Source organism: Eurypyga helias, unplaced genomic scaffold (genome assembly GCF_000690775.1).
Source record: "Eurypyga helias isolate BGI_N326 unplaced genomic scaffold, ASM69077v1 scaffold9520, whole genome shotgun sequence".
Lineage (NCBI taxonomy): Eukaryota > Metazoa > Chordata > Aves > Eurypygiformes > Eurypygidae > Eurypyga > Eurypyga helias.
The window spans coordinates 46,203-62,823 of record NW_010226231.1 but is presented as its reverse complement, the minus strand read 5'-3'; positions in this window follow the sequence as shown (position 1 = coordinate 62,823).

The following is a 16,621-nucleotide window of genomic DNA, read 5'->3' as shown; positions in this document are numbered from 1 at the left end:
TAACACAGCTCATCTTAGCTTGTGATGGAGGAAGGTTAAACTGAATCAGGTTATCCCATTGTAAACTGATAGTGCACAAACAAGAAATAGTGTAGTCAGATCAATGTACGGTTAAGTTAACTTGACCACACCCAAACCTTTTGGCTGTGGGACAGGAGAGGCTCTTTCTATTCTGTGTACATGCTTTTTGACATGGCTGGTCTGTGAGCTGTGTTTGGGACCATAGTGAGCAATAATCTAATCCTGTGTTTTGCTTAAAACTGCAGCCCATCTCAGCATAGGTGCAGTAATTCTCTGAGGATCAGAAACTAGGGGTAATAAAATATCTCACGGTCGGACTTCCTTGGATTTCATGCGTCCCTGCAAGCCTTGATTACATGGGGCTTCCTACCTTGCTGGTACATCAGTTGAGGTATTAAGGCTTTCTCAAGGTGCACATGGCCATGGGCACACGCAGTCCAACAAACCATCTTAATTCCCTGCCACTGGGGAGGAACAGATCTTAGCTTCTGTGGAGCACCTTGCTCTTGTGCATCTGTCATGCTAGCAAAATCGGCTTGTCTCCTTCAGCTTTCTGCACAGGGAAGTTAAATCCATGCTGCCCATTAAAGCCCTTGTCATGTAGTGGAGGCAGAGGGTCCTGTTGTGCCCTGCAAGTAATATTCCTATGAAGTACGGGAGTACTAGTTAAAATATAAGGCATAAAAAACCCCTGTATTAGATGTTGACCCTGTGTGGTGACCATGGGCTAGGCCTTGCCAGCTGTGTACATGGCAAAGGTGGGATACAGTCGTAGCAATTAATTTCTTGCCTCAGGGTGAAATAGTAGACTTCCACTCACACGTACACTGAGCCAGCCCCTTTTCCGAAAGGCAGTGTGCTCACGTTACACGGTGTTCAGAAGTCCTCGCTGTTCCCAGAATATTTCCTTAGCTCGTTTGTCCAGTGAGGGGCACAAGGGAAAGCAATTACTGCAGCAAAGGTGGAAAATGGAGGTAACGGTTCAATCTAATCACCACCTTACCGTGGAGAAAGCTACATCTCTCCTAACCACAGAGGAGGTGTTTAGTGCTCCGGCTCAAGGCAAATATTTCCTCATCACTCAGCAGCAGTTAGGCAGGATGTGCCAAAACCAGTCAGGTCTTGCAGCGTGAGGAAAACAAGAGCTGCATGGAACTGTCAGCAGCAGCAAGAGTCCTAGGGTTTAGACTTCGCTCGTCTCACTGTGCTGTAACAGACGACGTGCCACATCACACAGCTGCAGAAATTAAAGCTCAACAGACTTGAGTGAGGAGCTAGTGGCCGGTCATTGTGTTTAATGCTTTGAAGACTGTAAATGACACTTGCACCTTTCTTGCTAGACTCTAGAAGACCCCAACGAGGAATCCCTTCCAAGGGCAGTGAGGCTGGTGCAGAGGGTCCTGTCTGCCGCCCTGATGGATGAGGTTCCTCTACAGCTGTAACTGCATTATGCCACTAACTCAGTGCAAAAAAAGGCAGCTTTCCATAACCTACTTTCTTTGGGTATGAGTCCCTGTTCCTGTGGAATCGTGGGGACCAGGCTGGATTTTATGCCTACTGAAGTCTGCATCTCGCTGAGAGAAGGGAGATAAACCAGGCCAGCCTGATCTCATTCAGAGCAGCTTTACCCCAGTCAGACTTGCTGTATTGATTTCCACGATGTTATTCCCTGTTTGCCCTGAGGTCAGGACAGTGCATGCTGACTCTGCCATGAACAGGCATGACATTTGTATTCCTCCAAATGCTTGTGTTTGTAAAACATTACCAGATGACAAGAGGAGCTTCTTAGGAGACAGCTGCTGTAGCCTGAAAGTGTTTTCACAAGACAAATGTTTTGATGACTGTAACGTGCTACAACTGAACTATGATCAAACCCTTAACCCAGTTCCAGTGGTGAGGCTCTTGTGTATCATTGGAATTATGTTGCTTCAGCTAATGTAATGAGTAAAGGGAATGCACAGTGAGAGCCTGGGTTCAGACCTTGGAATAAAGATACAACCTCCATTGCTGCATTACTTCCAGTATAGTATAGTTTTTCCATTCAGACACGTAGGTCTGAAGGTTATCAGATCTTGCTTAGCTATTGTAGATGATTGCATCAGTTCATACTTTTTATGAACTGATCAGAACCCGAAGCAGAGCTTTGCTCAGACCAGTGTCCTGCATATTGAATTGGGTTTCTGCTGGCCAGCAGTAGTTCGATTCTTTACTTTCTCTCTGGATCATGTCCAAGAGGTGGTATTTTATTAATGAATAAATTGCAACTTAAGTCCAATTTATGACTAAAAACTTGATGTAGAGTTTGCTGAAAGAAAACAATCCAAGTGAGCTTCCAAGAAAATTCAGGTTGAAACATTGCTTTTCTGTGGGTTGATCTATAGGCTTATGTACACTGATGCCAAACTGCACTCGTGTGTAATGACTTTTCAGCTTGAATGCTGTATACTGGCTGTTGGTCGCCCATATCCAGTTTTCACACAGAAATTTAATTTTTAAGTCCCTAAGAAGTTATTAAAAATATCCCAATAATTACAAAGGAATTGTACAAGGAACAATTTAAAAAGTCAGTTAGATATTTGCTATATTGAATGTCAAGTCACATACTTCTGCTTAATGAAATCAATTTCCAGTAGAGTTCATAACATCATCAATGACCTAAACAGTTCACCTGACAGCTTGCCTGCCATCTCAAGCTGTAAATCTGGGTAACTAATGGTATATCGAAGACGAAAAGGTCAATAAATGCAGAAATGTGTGGAGAATCTAATCTTTTGCTGGCACTTGTTATTCCTCCCTTTTCACTCTCCTTTCATTTTATAATCTGTCACATTAAACTAGTTACGCTTGGCAAGAGCCTGATCAGGACAAGTTTTTGATAAAGCTGCATTCATTCTTGCCATAGAGCATCAGATGGACAAAGGCAATATGTGACTGTGGATATACAAGGGACTGGGAACATACAAGGGGAAAACTTTGTTCTGAAAATGCAATTTAAAGAGGAATTACAAATACATGTAAATATATTAAATTTGAGAAAGGGATGGGAGTGACTGTAGAAGTCAGTCATCTCTTCATGCACAATTAAGAAGGTTTTTGATGAGTTTAGTTTTGTTGTGAACAAAACTGCTACTGTTGAGAACAGAAATGTCTTAGGCTTCTGAGCAGTAGATCTGAGAGTCTTTCTGTCTGCCAGTACATTTTTTTCCCTGTAATGTGCTTAACACTTTGCCCAGTCCAGAAAGAAATGACTCAGTCAAAATGACTTCCTCCATCTCCCTTGGGTGATTATTCCACGGTTTATTAGGTGTCCCCGTGAGGAAATGTTTCCAACATCCTTTTCCCTGTGCTTACTTTTAAAGCATTGTTCTATGACTAGATATTACCCTAAACAATGCTCTTCCATCATAAGTGTTTCTGTTTCTTCTGTACTTGTCCATGGTTATCATATCCCCTCCAGCATTTCACTGGTGTTTAGCTGAGCTGCAGATGTTTAACGTGTTTAACCTTTCCTTGCATGCCAAGCATAGGGCTGGCACCAGGATATTTATACACCATTAAACAAGGGTGGCGCCTGTTAAATGTAATTACTTTCTTCTGATGCTTTCATGGTAGAGGTTGTGCTAGAGAACAAGGGCAGCTTCTATTCTAGACTACATGGAAAAGGTGCAACTGCTAAACAAGAATGACTTATAAACAAACTATATATAGTAATATATTCATTTAGTACCCAGCCTCCATTTAAGTCCACAGGGGAAGCAGTTAAATATAATTGATGCTGGCCTGTCAAACAAAGATACTGCATGTATGTGTGTACACAAGAAATTCCAACCAAACAGATGAATATTACCAGGTTTAGTAGGATTCTGTATTTTAACTGTAAAGAATATCTCTAAACCACTAGAGTCTCTTAGACTGTGGGAAACATTGAAAATGTTACCACACTGTGTCTGGATGCATGATATGTATACGTTTTTGTATGTCAGCATATTTGGGTTTCTTTGAACTTTAAGATTAGCTCTGAATTTCTTGAGGATACAAGGCTCACTTCAGGGGTAGTTATAGAATCGATAGATTGTTTATTACTGTAAATTGTCGATATGTACTGTCTACTTGAACTCCAAACACATTTTTTTGAATTACAGGTAGGGATGCTAGGTCTGTCTCTTACTGAAGTTGTAAACATTTAGCATTTACCTATCTTTGGTTGCTTATAGATTTACTAAGCTTTAAGTCTTTGGGCTGAAATTTTCTATGCCAACTCTGTCTGGTGAACAAAATACAGTATGTGTATGTAAATGTTATGACCATTTCAATGAACATTTTAGGCTTTTCCTGAGAACAAGGAAACAGGAAAATGTGATATATAAGTGCAAGAACAGTCATACCAGGTCAGACCAGCCGTCTGTCTAGCTCAGGATACTCACTCTGACAGTGGCCAGTACTGCAAGCATATTTGACACTTCCTTTAAATATTCTCCCAGCCTCCAACAATTTGTGGCTGAGGGATTTTAGAACCAGACACAATATTTTGTACTTAATAATCCTTGAGGGATTTTCCTCTGGTGACTTTGTTTTTGAATCTCTCTAAGTTTTTGGTATTTAAAATATTATTTGGTGTGAGGAGTTTCACTGTTTAAATACACACTGGTACGAAAGAGGACCTTTCTGGTTTTTGAGACTATTTCTTACCATTCTCAATTGAAGATACCAAGCTTTTATATTGAAAGCAATCATTTATAAGGTCAGCCTCTGCCAAACCCCTTCTTGGTCCTCATGTGGAGATAGAAACAGTCAGATCAGAGCCTTTTGCTATGTAAGTAAAGTAGAAATATTTAGGATTATTTCTTCCCTTGTGGATCACTTCACATTTATTGACCCTCAGTATTATCTTCCCTTTTTCTCACCAGACATACCATCTTGTCACCTTTATCTGAAATTTTCTGTAATTGTTCCTTAATACCTTGAATACCTGATTATTGGTAGCAAACTGTTTTCCCTTGTTTGTCTTTTCTAGAACATTGCATAAAGTCCATTTTTCTCAAGTTAAAAATGTTAACAGTTTTCTCTGAGCAGCTCTAGCCGCTTCATATGAAAGAGGAAGTGGGAGTCAGAAATGTCAAGATCATGCATATTGCTATGCCTACGAGCATCCTAAAATTTTATGGGTCATGTAGAAAGGAATGCAGCAGATGCTCAACAGCAATGATTTAAGAAAACTGGAGATGTTCTGTTTCACTGAGACATAAGTACCTTTCATTTACATAACATTAAAGGTCTGACTTTAGATACCTAAGATCAACAGACTTAGGCTAAATAATTAAATAGCAAACCCAACACTGACTGAAATTGAGAGTGAGGCTTGCTTAGGAATCAGTAGGGTGTATATCAGGGGTAAAAGTAATGTTCACGGGTTAAGAATGAATAGGAACTAGTCCGGGAAAGCAATTAAGTGAGTGTCTAACTGTACATGCTTGAGTAAATATTTTCAGTGGGGATACATATTCTGAAATTGAAACCAATACTTAAATGCTTTGCTGGACCCCTTGAGGAGTCGTATAGCTGTCTGCAAGTATTGAATGAACATGAATCATTTCAAATGTATGACCAATTTGAAAATAACCTGTTTATCAGTGTGCTTCTGAATGTCAACATTGACTGATTATTAGTTGTTTGCGTCTTTTTCATACATCTCTCCCAGATTCCCGGACTTAGTGGGTCCTCTTTGGGGTCTGGTTTTGTCCCCACTGAAGTTAATAAGGGGCAAAGTTCAACAAAAAAGTATCAGCATTTTTTTCTTTTTTTTTTTTTTTTTTTAAGAAGTAGTTTCTTAATCTTCTCCATTCCTTCCCCCATATCTCTCCAGGAGATCCATTCCATGGAATTTTGGCTTCTCATTTATATTTGGAAGAAAAACAGATTTCAAAATGTTGGAATTTCTTACAGATGAGAAATTCCTTTTTCCAGATAGTTGTTCATGGAAGCGTCCCAGTGGCTTCTGTGGCACTTGGCTTGCCCATGTAGGATTGTTGGGTAGATATACCAACACCTGGGTGGAGGAGGAGGGACTATATGGCAACACACCCACCACCTTCCTGTGAGGTAAAGCGCCCTCTGCCCCAGCGATGATAACTGGGAGCTTCCGAGCCTCCCCTCTGCCAATCCTTTGTTAAATCTGTCCCACAGTAATATCTCCTTTGCTGAGTCAGTTTAACCTTTCCAGCTGTAAAGGTAGTGGATATCTCTAACAGAGATGGGACTCCCAGAAGTTCCTAAGAGGCAGCTAGCTGTCAGCTCTCAGCAGCTTTCACTGGGGCATTTCAGCCCTAGCCTGCCAGCAAGAGGGAATGTTGACATGTGACAGGAGGCATTGGTTCTTCAGATTATAATTTTGCCCCAACGTAAAAGAAAAAAAATTCAACCAACCAGAAGTAAGAGATGCCAGTTCATGGAAAGGAATGAAAATAGTCCTAATGTCTTTTTTCACATGGTCCCTGCACTTATTGTTTCACCTGTCAGAGTGTCGTTTTTGCTGTCCACTCTCCAGTCTCTTCCTGTTAAATTTCATGTGAGAATAGAAGAAAGACCAATCTCACTATAGGGCAGTAGAAACAGGGATGAGGGGAGACAGGAAGCTCGTTAAAAAATATATAAAAAAGTGGAATATAAATTACCCAAGATGAAAAGTGTAGGATGGCAAGGCGCACAGGCAGAGGTTGTGAGGGAGATCCAAAAAGGGGTTCTGCTCCACTGCTGCTGTGTCCTTTCAATACCAATTGTAACTCTGCAACACATAGTATTTGAGTGTGGGTGGAACTTAGCTCTTGACTCTTCAAAGCGCACATCTCCTGTAGTCATTTCTACTAGGACAAAACATTTCATTGTTTCTGGCTTGTTATTTTGCATAGTAGAGGACGGACAAGGTTTACACTTACACAGACGAGAAAGGCACCAGAGCAAATTTTAAAGCACTTTTCTTCCATAAATGACAATGAATTGCCTTTTCTTTGTTGGAAAACAATAATTAAAGGAGGCCTAGCTGATCTGATTTGTTTAAAACACCCTTAGTCCTATGAGAAAGTCAGTCACAAAATATTCTTACAGAAATTGAGTAGTCAGGAAGGAATGATAAAATACTGAATAGCGGACAAAAAAATAAATCAAATAATTTTCAGCGTGTCTTAGGGGACAACAACAGATACCCCAAGGTTCATTACTAAAATTTAGCATATCAAGTTCTTGGAAGACTGGACAAATAGGAAGCTTGCAGTGTTTTTCAGATTTTAACTTTATTTTAATCAGATTAATTATGGCTGGGGAAAATTATGACTAATTTCAGAGGGGTCCAGCTCAATGGGGTTTCAGTTCAGGGGCAAGGTTCTGAAGTAACAAGGTAATGCAGAACACAGACTGTAGAAATGTTTGGAGAAAATTTAGTTGAGAGAAAAAAGAAATTCCTCAGTTTTGTGCTGGTAGTTACTCATGACATACCAACACATGCAGGACCTTTGCTGGGCAGTGTTTCTCTAAGCTCTGTTCTCTTAAGTCACTTAGTAATGCTAGTCTCGGAAGATTAGACTTTCTTCATAGAGTTCTCTGGGATCCCAGAAATTCCTTTTTCAGTGTCTATGATGTTCCTGACAGCCAGGTCAGTGCTGGTATTGTGCACATTCCTTGCATAGCCAGGAGCCCACGTGTAGGAGCAGTGATGTTCAGGAGAGGCAGCAGTACCATCTGGAACACCACCAGCCCAGGTTCAGAGCATGCCTTCACGAGCCACTTAGACAGCAGCAGTGGGTGAAAGATCTTTCACAGCTCCAGTGGGAAAAAGGAATCAATCCACACAGTAGCAACTTCCATGAGCATTAGGTCTAGCTTTAAATTGCTCAGGGAAGAGAAATAAAGGCAAAACCCTTTGGTCCACCTGGTGTTTCCCTCTCTTCTAGTGCAGATTATCAGTGGAAAATACCACTGCTCTAAGGCAGAGGCTGCTTTATATGGCTCAGTTCAGGCTTCAGTCTGCTTTATCCAGGACTAATGCCTTGAATGTCAATAATTCATTTTCTAATTGACACCAGTACAAAGAGGAGAAAATCAAGTGATAAAAATCTCTTCCAGGAAGCGATCCTAGAGCTGTCTTTGCCATTAAAGTCTCTTTTCACAGCAGGGTCTTAAGAGGAATGCGTGTCTGTCGATTCAAGAACAGGAAACATCTTCCTGAACCACTGGCTTAAAATAACTCCACCAATGACTTGTGCAGTGACATTTTGGAAATGTGCACCACCTTATTAGAAAACTCAACTATGAATACCAGGCAATCTACTGTGGTTCCTGGGATGTCAGCCCAGAAGCCCAGCAGCCTTCCCATCTCAGCATAGCTCAAAAAGGCAGATTTTTAATTAAAATCTTCATGTCAAATAATAGACATTGTGAGATGGGAAGCCTCATAAATTGAAAAATGTCGGTTGGTTTTGCAGAGGTTGCTTATTTATTTTCACCTCATAAACATTTCAGAAGGGATTCTAGCACTGTATTAAACCACCGCAATATTGGAGTAGTCCATGTTTATTTATATACACTTAGTAAACTCCCTGAAGTAACCAAAGTGCCTGGTTTCAGCAGCCCCATGGCTGGTCACTTGGGGTTTGGTTTTTGGTGGTGTGTTGTTTTGTGGGTGGGGTTTTTTTTGTTGTTGTTTTTTTTTGTTTGTTTTTTCTGGATCAATGTTCTAATAGACAAATCTGAGCAAAGCATGCACATCAAATGCAGATGTTTGTTCCCTGAGGAAATGTGAGAGTCCACAAGCCAATCTCTCCAGTCCAGGTGCATGTCTCCATAGTGGGCTGGTGGTTAAATGACTGACTCCGTGTATCCTTCCGTTTGCAGCTGCAGCCAAAACTCCGTTTTCTGTTTGAGCTCTTGGCTTGAATTCAGACTCCATCCTATCAGCAAGCTTACCTGTCACACTCCGTGCAGATGGGTCTAGTGCTGTGTTGGGGGTGTACAGAGGACTCTAAGGCAGGATCCCAGCCTGACACAGCTCGGCTTGGCTCCAGCAGAGGTTATTGGCCAAATTCTCAGCTGCTGGAAAGTTTGGTTGATTTAAAGTCACTGTGAAAATCTGTGCAGCTTTGTACAGGGATTTGTTTCCACTTGTAGGGTATTTGTGCTGACTTGTCCCACTGGAAACTTTGTTGAGGTGGTGGAGTAAAGGAGTGTTTCCTTTGATTTTAGCTGGTCTGAGCCCTCCGATTCTCCTGGACCACATCTTCGTTTCAGTTGCACTAAAGTAAACACCGCTGAGGACAGAGAAGCTGTAACACCAAAATAACACTCTGAGAGAAAATAAACATTTTACTTATTTTGCTGGTTTATTCTTCACCTTGTGCTTGTGTGTCCTTTCTCCTGTCCCAGCACAATGGGATCAGTCCGTTTTCCTGCCCTGAGGCTCCCCCCTGCACCCAGTCCTCTGACCTTGCTGGTGGGGTTTGCTCTGGAGCTCACTGGCAGTGGTACTCAGCACAACCCCGCTGAACATCCCCAGATATCTTTTCTAGGGGATATCTTTTCTAGGGAATATCAGTGGTTAAGCTTTCACCCAGTGAAAGTCAGCATGAGCCAACGAAGTCAGGAGTTTTGGGCCAGTGACAGGGAGATAAGCATCATGGGCTAAAGCCACAGCGCAAAAGGTTTTGCATGGGTGTTAAGGGATGTGCTCATGACAGACACCAGGCTAGCTTAACCATCTGGACAACATCTTCTGCATCTGTGCGTGTTTTATGTTCCATTATTTTTGTTGAGCCATTTACATCCCTCATCTGGAATATCTCCATTGATTTTTGTGAATTTCTTGGGGTTTTCATCGCCAGTAAAGAACATCTAGTTCATTGCTCCTAATACTGACATTACCTCAAGCCTGCAAAGACTATGGCATTTGGGCCAAATACAAAGTTAGTTAGGCAAGAATATTCTCCACCAGAAATTTTGGGGACAGATTTTGTAATTCTGATTATCTGTGCAAATCAGAAGTGTAATCAATGCGTAAGCTGGCCAGAAAAAGTGTGTAAACAAAACTGGTGTAAAGGGGATGTGCAAAACGAACTACTTCCATTTCACTGGGGCCGAGAGGAGGTATGGAATAGTATGAAAGCAGCAGTATAATGCTGAGCACATGAGTGGGGATATAGCTCTGTGAAGAACAACGGGAAAAACATCCCTGCACAGGTTTCTGTTGTCTGTGGATCTAGCTGCTGGTGTTCTGGTGAATCTGTTGTTGCTAATACAGCCATCTGTGGCATGCAAAAGGGGTAAAGTTTGCGATTTTTTAAAAAAGCAATTAGCATGATTTCCTTAGTTCCCAGTTCTTTGAAGGGCAGTACCTAAAGCAGTGCTTGTGGTTTGTTGTGGGAGAGGAAGGAGCAAGTAACCTTCTCCTTGTCTGCTGGGGACTTCTGTGAGTGTAACGCCTGCTGTGTTCACGCGCTCTGTGCCTACCTGCGTGCCAATGGTCAGTTTGTCACAGCGGCTTTTCCCAGTAATGTGCTTCTGTCCTGCCGCTCAGATTTAATGTCCATCCCTCTGCTGTGCTGAGGATGGACTGTGCACTGCAGGCAAGAAGCATTCCCTCTCCCCTCTTCCTGCTATAGGTGTGGGCATGGGCAGAAGGGAAAGGGGAATGTGTTAATGGCCCTGTAATGAGAAGGGTGATTTTTCCTGGCAGAACTTTTAGGTTTGCTTCCAGAAAGTGTACAGTTATCATTTATGCCCCTTTAAATTCCTTCCTTTTCTCAGAAGAGGTCGGTGCATAGAAAGAGAATTTGGATTATCAGGCTGCTGGCACTGGCCTGCATTTTCCACTGTGTGCTTGGAATACAGTTTGGTCTTGTGCCTCTCTTGATTTGTTTACCTTTTCCCTTCCTCTCTTCCTGCTCCCCTCCAGTAAGTTGTTGGACTCCTTTTTTCATGGTAAATATTTAAAAACTTTAAAGTGAGCCATTAAATCACTTTTGCAATTTCTCTGAAAACCTTAAAATTGCACATTTGATCTCCTGAATGGTGAAGAGCCCAGTGAAATGCTCATGACATATCAGTGCTTAGGTCCTCGGAGCACTCAGAAGACACCAAATTTGCGTCCTTGCTGCTAGGACAAGAGCTCTGAAAATGTCACATTTAATCCTTAACCCCGAGGTGTCACAGCTGTTGGTGTAAGCCGGTCTGTTTGCGGGTGGGTAAGTGCTCAGCGTATCACGCAATGTCTCACTGTAGCGATAGTGGGCAGGTAGCACCTCCCTGCTTTCTCTGTTGCTCCATATCCAGCCTGCTGCAAAACCAGGACCCTGACTGTAGGAGGCAACGAGCAGTCGAAAGGTAAAACCAGGATAGTGGCTGTGAGAACCTCCCTTCAGTCATCTCTGTTCAGAGTTTCTGTACCCTTCAAAACAGGATGTGACTGAACAGAACTGGACAGGGACAGGACAGCTCTGAATTGGCCTGCATTGTAGAGCTTCACATGAAGATGCTCTTAACCTCTTTGAGGTTAAACCTGTAGTTTTGAGTATCAGTGCTCTGGATTTAGCCATGTGAGTCTGTACTGCAATCTGAAATTCTGCATTGCGGATTCAAATCTAGCCCTAAGCCACAGTGAACAGCAGCTGATGTGTTCTTAGGAACTTTGAACTCCTGACTTTATCTTTTTTGAACCACTGTTAATGAGAAAAAGGCCACCTTGGTCTATGTGAGATTGGGCTGTTGAGTTTTAGTGATGCAAGCCTGTCTATCAAAAAGTGTGACATATTTCTGCTAGCAGCTCCTAGTACAGAGGAGAAAAGAAGTTGTGCTGGCACCCCCACATTGAGTCCAGGGCTTGAGAGTGGGGAAGTAGTGGATATACCTCCGTATCAAATGACCGGGAATGCCTATGGTCAGATGCTAAAAATCTGTGGTTCCTAGGAACCAGTATTTTTTTAGAGCAAGCAATGGAAATAATACTGTTTCTACTGCTATATTGCTCTACAAGGAATATTAATGTAAAAATAGAGTAATTCAGAAATAACTATCTTCCCCCAGCTAGCTGTCATGGCAGCGAAAGCCCCATAACAGAGCCAGTCCTTGAGCCAAGCTTATTTCTAAGCCACTTCTAATTCGTGGAAACCAATTTGCAAAATTTTGGGTGGTTTGGGAATAAGAAAAGTCGCTTTACAAATCATTGTCTACTGCAGGAAAAGCAATTGTCATGGACCCAGAGCATATAAACACGATATGGGTTTTTTTTAGTGTATCAAGTCATGTGACAAATTAGAGGGATACCAAATAACATAATTTCAACACAGTCAAACAGCTTCTGCTCCGCTTGCATGGTGATTATCCTCTCAGTTTACACAGATCTTTGCACTCTTGTGGTGCTTTAATAACATCACTTTAAAACCCTGACATTTGGGTAACATGAGGAGCAGTGAACACTCACAGCACCTACAGTCATCAGACACTGTCAGCTCCAGGCTGAGGTTTTTCTGCTTTCTAACTATGGCTGTACACTTAGCTTAAAGTCCTTTTTCTGACACTGGGTATTTTCCATAGCCCCCAAAATCAACTTGGAGAGTCTTTGGTTGGTGTGCCCAGCTGCCTGAAGCCTCGAGAGCCTGTGCAGACAACAGGCGAAGGGCCAGGTCTAAATTCAGTGTCAAATGTGGTTATTAACCCTGGCTGCTCCCTGAGGGCAATGCTGGGGACATTCCATTATTGGCGTGGCAGGAGAATGAGGGGAGAGAGTGAGGAGAGATGGATAGGAGGGGGGGGAAAAAATCACTGAATAAGAAAAGATAGCCTTTGGTATGGGGAATTTACAGGACCAGGTGGAAAAAGGGGATGGAAGAAGGGCAGGATTGAGGTGCTGTGGGTAGTGGTTGTGTGTGAGAAATGCCTTGAAGAAGAATGGTCTGTTTTTTCCCTCCATTCAGTCTATGCAGCCAGGCTTTGGTTTCATTTGTACTGGTGTAAATCACAGATAGCTCCATTGACTTCAGTGCAATGATAACATTAGCTATCAGGGCTATTGACTTGAGAGCAGTTATTCCACTTATAACTAGGCTGAATAGAAGCCAGTCCTGTGTCTGGTATGGGAAGATCAGGACTGGCTGGCAGCTGGCTGCGTTTCCTGGTTGGTGGCTCACTGTTTGATCCAGTGAGAACCAAATTCATCTCTCAATGAAATAGGCACTCCCTGCTCCTGACAGCACTGGAGATCTCCGAGCATTTTGTAGGAGTAGGGTTTACACCAGTCACATTGTTATGTGCCCAATTACATCTGTGTGCAACCAGTCCCATACTGCTCAGCAGCCTGGCATCCCCCAGCCCTATAGAGCCGTGGCATGGCACCACAGGGGCAGGGTTTCTCCCATGCTGGGTGGGCAGAGCCGAGGTATCCATGGCAGTGTGCAGGGTCTGTTCCTTTTATAGTGGCAGTCTTAGAAGACCACCTCTTTTTTTGTGTTCAAAATGCTCTTTGTATTATTTATTATGTACCGTTATTATTTGTAATTTTATTGCAGTATTTACCAAAAAAAAAAAAAGTTAGAAGGTCAGCCACTCCTCCTCTGTTTGTCTTCAGCACATCTAATGTGCAAGGCACCAAAAACCTCACAATGTCTTTTTTTTCCCCAAAGACAACTAGACTTTGCTATGGCAAGGTTGGGTGTGGGGAGTGTAGATGCTTCAGAGTCAGGAAGGATCCTCTTGTGATGCAATGTCCCAGCTACTGTGACGTGATGCAGTTCAGTAGCCCATTTCCAGATCCTCTCTTGTCTAGTCCCTGGAGTTGTGTGCTTGGTGGCAACGTGCTTGATTTGGAGCTGCAAGATAGAGCTTGGAGTGCTTAGTCAGTATTATCTGCTCTGTTTCATTCCACTGGTTGGTTGGTTTTACATATATTTTGGATGCCTAATAATTCCAATAAGAAGAAATTTCTAAAAGAACATCAGAAAAGCTCTCCACAGTATTTAAATCACTATGTTAATGCGACTGAGCTCATGCGGCTAAGAGATTGCAAATCATTTTCAGATGCTGTCAGCATTTTTTTTTGTGCTTGTCTATGTCCTCCCGTGACCAGTGCTTGGAGAGCCATGTATACACTCGAAGGATTTGCTTTGAGGGGAGGGCTCAAATATCAAAGTGGAAAAAAAGCATTCAAACCTAAAAGCTGACCATAAAGCCCAGCACATCATTTTCAGAAGCAGAACATTATTGTTACTCTGCTGACAAATTTCTTTTGAGGGCAGCAGCACGGTCCAGCACCATTTTAGATTTGTCTTGAAGCTGCACATAACCAAAATAAATATATGGTTATATAAGAAACTACATTACGTTCTTGCTCCTGGCTTCCAAGTCTAATTGTAAAGTAAGCACAAACCCAGTATGTCTGCCCTTTCGGAGGTAGAGGGCCCACCTCCTCGCACACGCGAGCCGGTTGATTCGCACCTGGGATAAACAGGTCAACCAAGTGGAAGGAAGGTAGTTTTGTTCCTTCATCCAGGGTGCTCATGTAAGATGTGGAGTCCCTCTGCAGAGGTGAACACAAGGGGACAGGTAGGTAGAGGCACTGGACAGGCTCCAGAGAGCAGCCACGTCTCAGAGAGGGCAGCATGTGGGTTTTGGACATAGCCCAGAATGGTGCAAGGAACTGAAGCCCAGAGTATTACATGAATCAATAATGATTTATACAGCTTCATTAGTATGCCAGCAGCAATGCCTATAGCTATAGTGACTTAATTCTCTGCATGATACAAGCCTGCTTTCTGCTGCCTATGACTAGGGAGAGTTATGTGGAGAAGCTGTGACAAACCTGCGCTTTTACAGCGAGGCTCTGAAATTTGGCCGGGAATAATTGTACTATTTTGCCCCTGAAGGTGTTGTGAAAATACATGAATCATTATTTATTTCCAAAGTGCTTGGACACTAAAACCTCAAATCGGATAGAAAAACCCACGAAGGAATCCAGTTTGCTTCAGAGCAAGGATCCTCATGAAAATGCTCATGAAAGGCAAACCTTGTCCTGCACAGGGGTAGGATGTGGCCATGTGGCTGGCACGATGCAGAGAAGGATGAAGAAACACGTAGCAACAATAAGCAGGCAGTGTTATGACCCTGTGTTTTCTGAAGTTGGCAGTCTCTCAGCTTTAATCAAGCACAAGTTGTTCAGTTCCATGCAGAAAGGACTGGATAATGTTCACTGCTCCGCTCTCCCTATGGGAACAAAATCAGGGCTTCCTCCTGGCTTCTTGGCTAGGCTAGGATACAGCAGACACAGAGGCGGAAAAAAGCTGCTAAGATCAAAGGGAATCTTCTATGTCATTTTGTTCTGAATTGGACTTTATAGCACCTGGCTGTATGTAGTACTGGATACTGTACAGTGCTCAGTATTCTGTCTCAGTTTCTACACTGTAGTGTAGCAGAATGTATGTCCTAAAGAAAGGACACTGCAGCAGAGAAGGTAAATGAGGTAACATCTGGGGCACCTGGGCAGTAGGGCAGGGGCTGCTGTAAAAGCCCACGTGGAAGTGAATATTGTCAGTGAAAGCAGCCATACATTGACAGAGGATGATAAGATAGGTATCATTTTTATTTGTTCTTCATAGGTAACTATCTCGGACAAGCAAAGCTTGAAATCTCTTTAAAAGGAGACCTGTAGTATCAACACTGTGGACAGGAAGGCCCAGGGAGCTGAATCCAAGGTCATCTAGTCATGTCAGGAGTGAAGCTGAGACTAACCCCATGCACCAGCACAGGCTGAGGGCTGAGCATCTGGAAAGTAGCTTTCCAGAAAAGACCTGAGGGTCCTGGCAGATAAGGTGACCATGAGCCAGAAGTGCTCTTGCAGCAAAGGCGGCCAAGAGCATCCCAGGCTGTGTTAGTGTGTGCACACATCTGTAGTGCTGGGCACTCCAGTACAAAAGAGGGGTGGACATACTGGAATCAGCGGTTACAGACGTCTGGCATATATGAAGAGAGGGTGCGAGAGCTGGGGTTGTATAGCAGGGGCAATCTTACCAATGCATATAAATACCTGATGGGGGAGTAAAGACAACAGAGCCAGACTCTTTTCAGTGCTGCCCAGTAAAACTGCAAGAGGCACTGGGCACAAACTGAATTCAGGAAATTCCATTTAAATATCAGATTTTTAAATTTTTAACTGTGGCAGCAGCTGAACGATGAACACGCTGTCTAGAGAGGTTGTGAAGTCTCCATCCTTGGAGGTATTCACAAACCTGACTGGGGACAGCACCGACCAAGCTGCTTTCATTGACCCTGCTTTTGAGCAGGGGTGTCAGACTCTTCAATCTCCAGAGCTCCCTTCCAACCTCCACTGTGTTGTGATTCTATAACAGAATACAGCTCTCCTGAATCCCAGGGAAACTTTCACAGTGAAATGGTTACTGGGATCCTGAACATCTGCTCATTTGTGATTGAGTCTTGCCGTCAGAAATATATGTACAGGTATGGGGCTGCACATCCGCAGATGGTCTGTGCATATATGCGGACACCTGGAGAATCCCTCCATTCGCAGGCAAGCCAGCGTATCCGGCCAGTCCGCCAGAATAAAATATGAAAT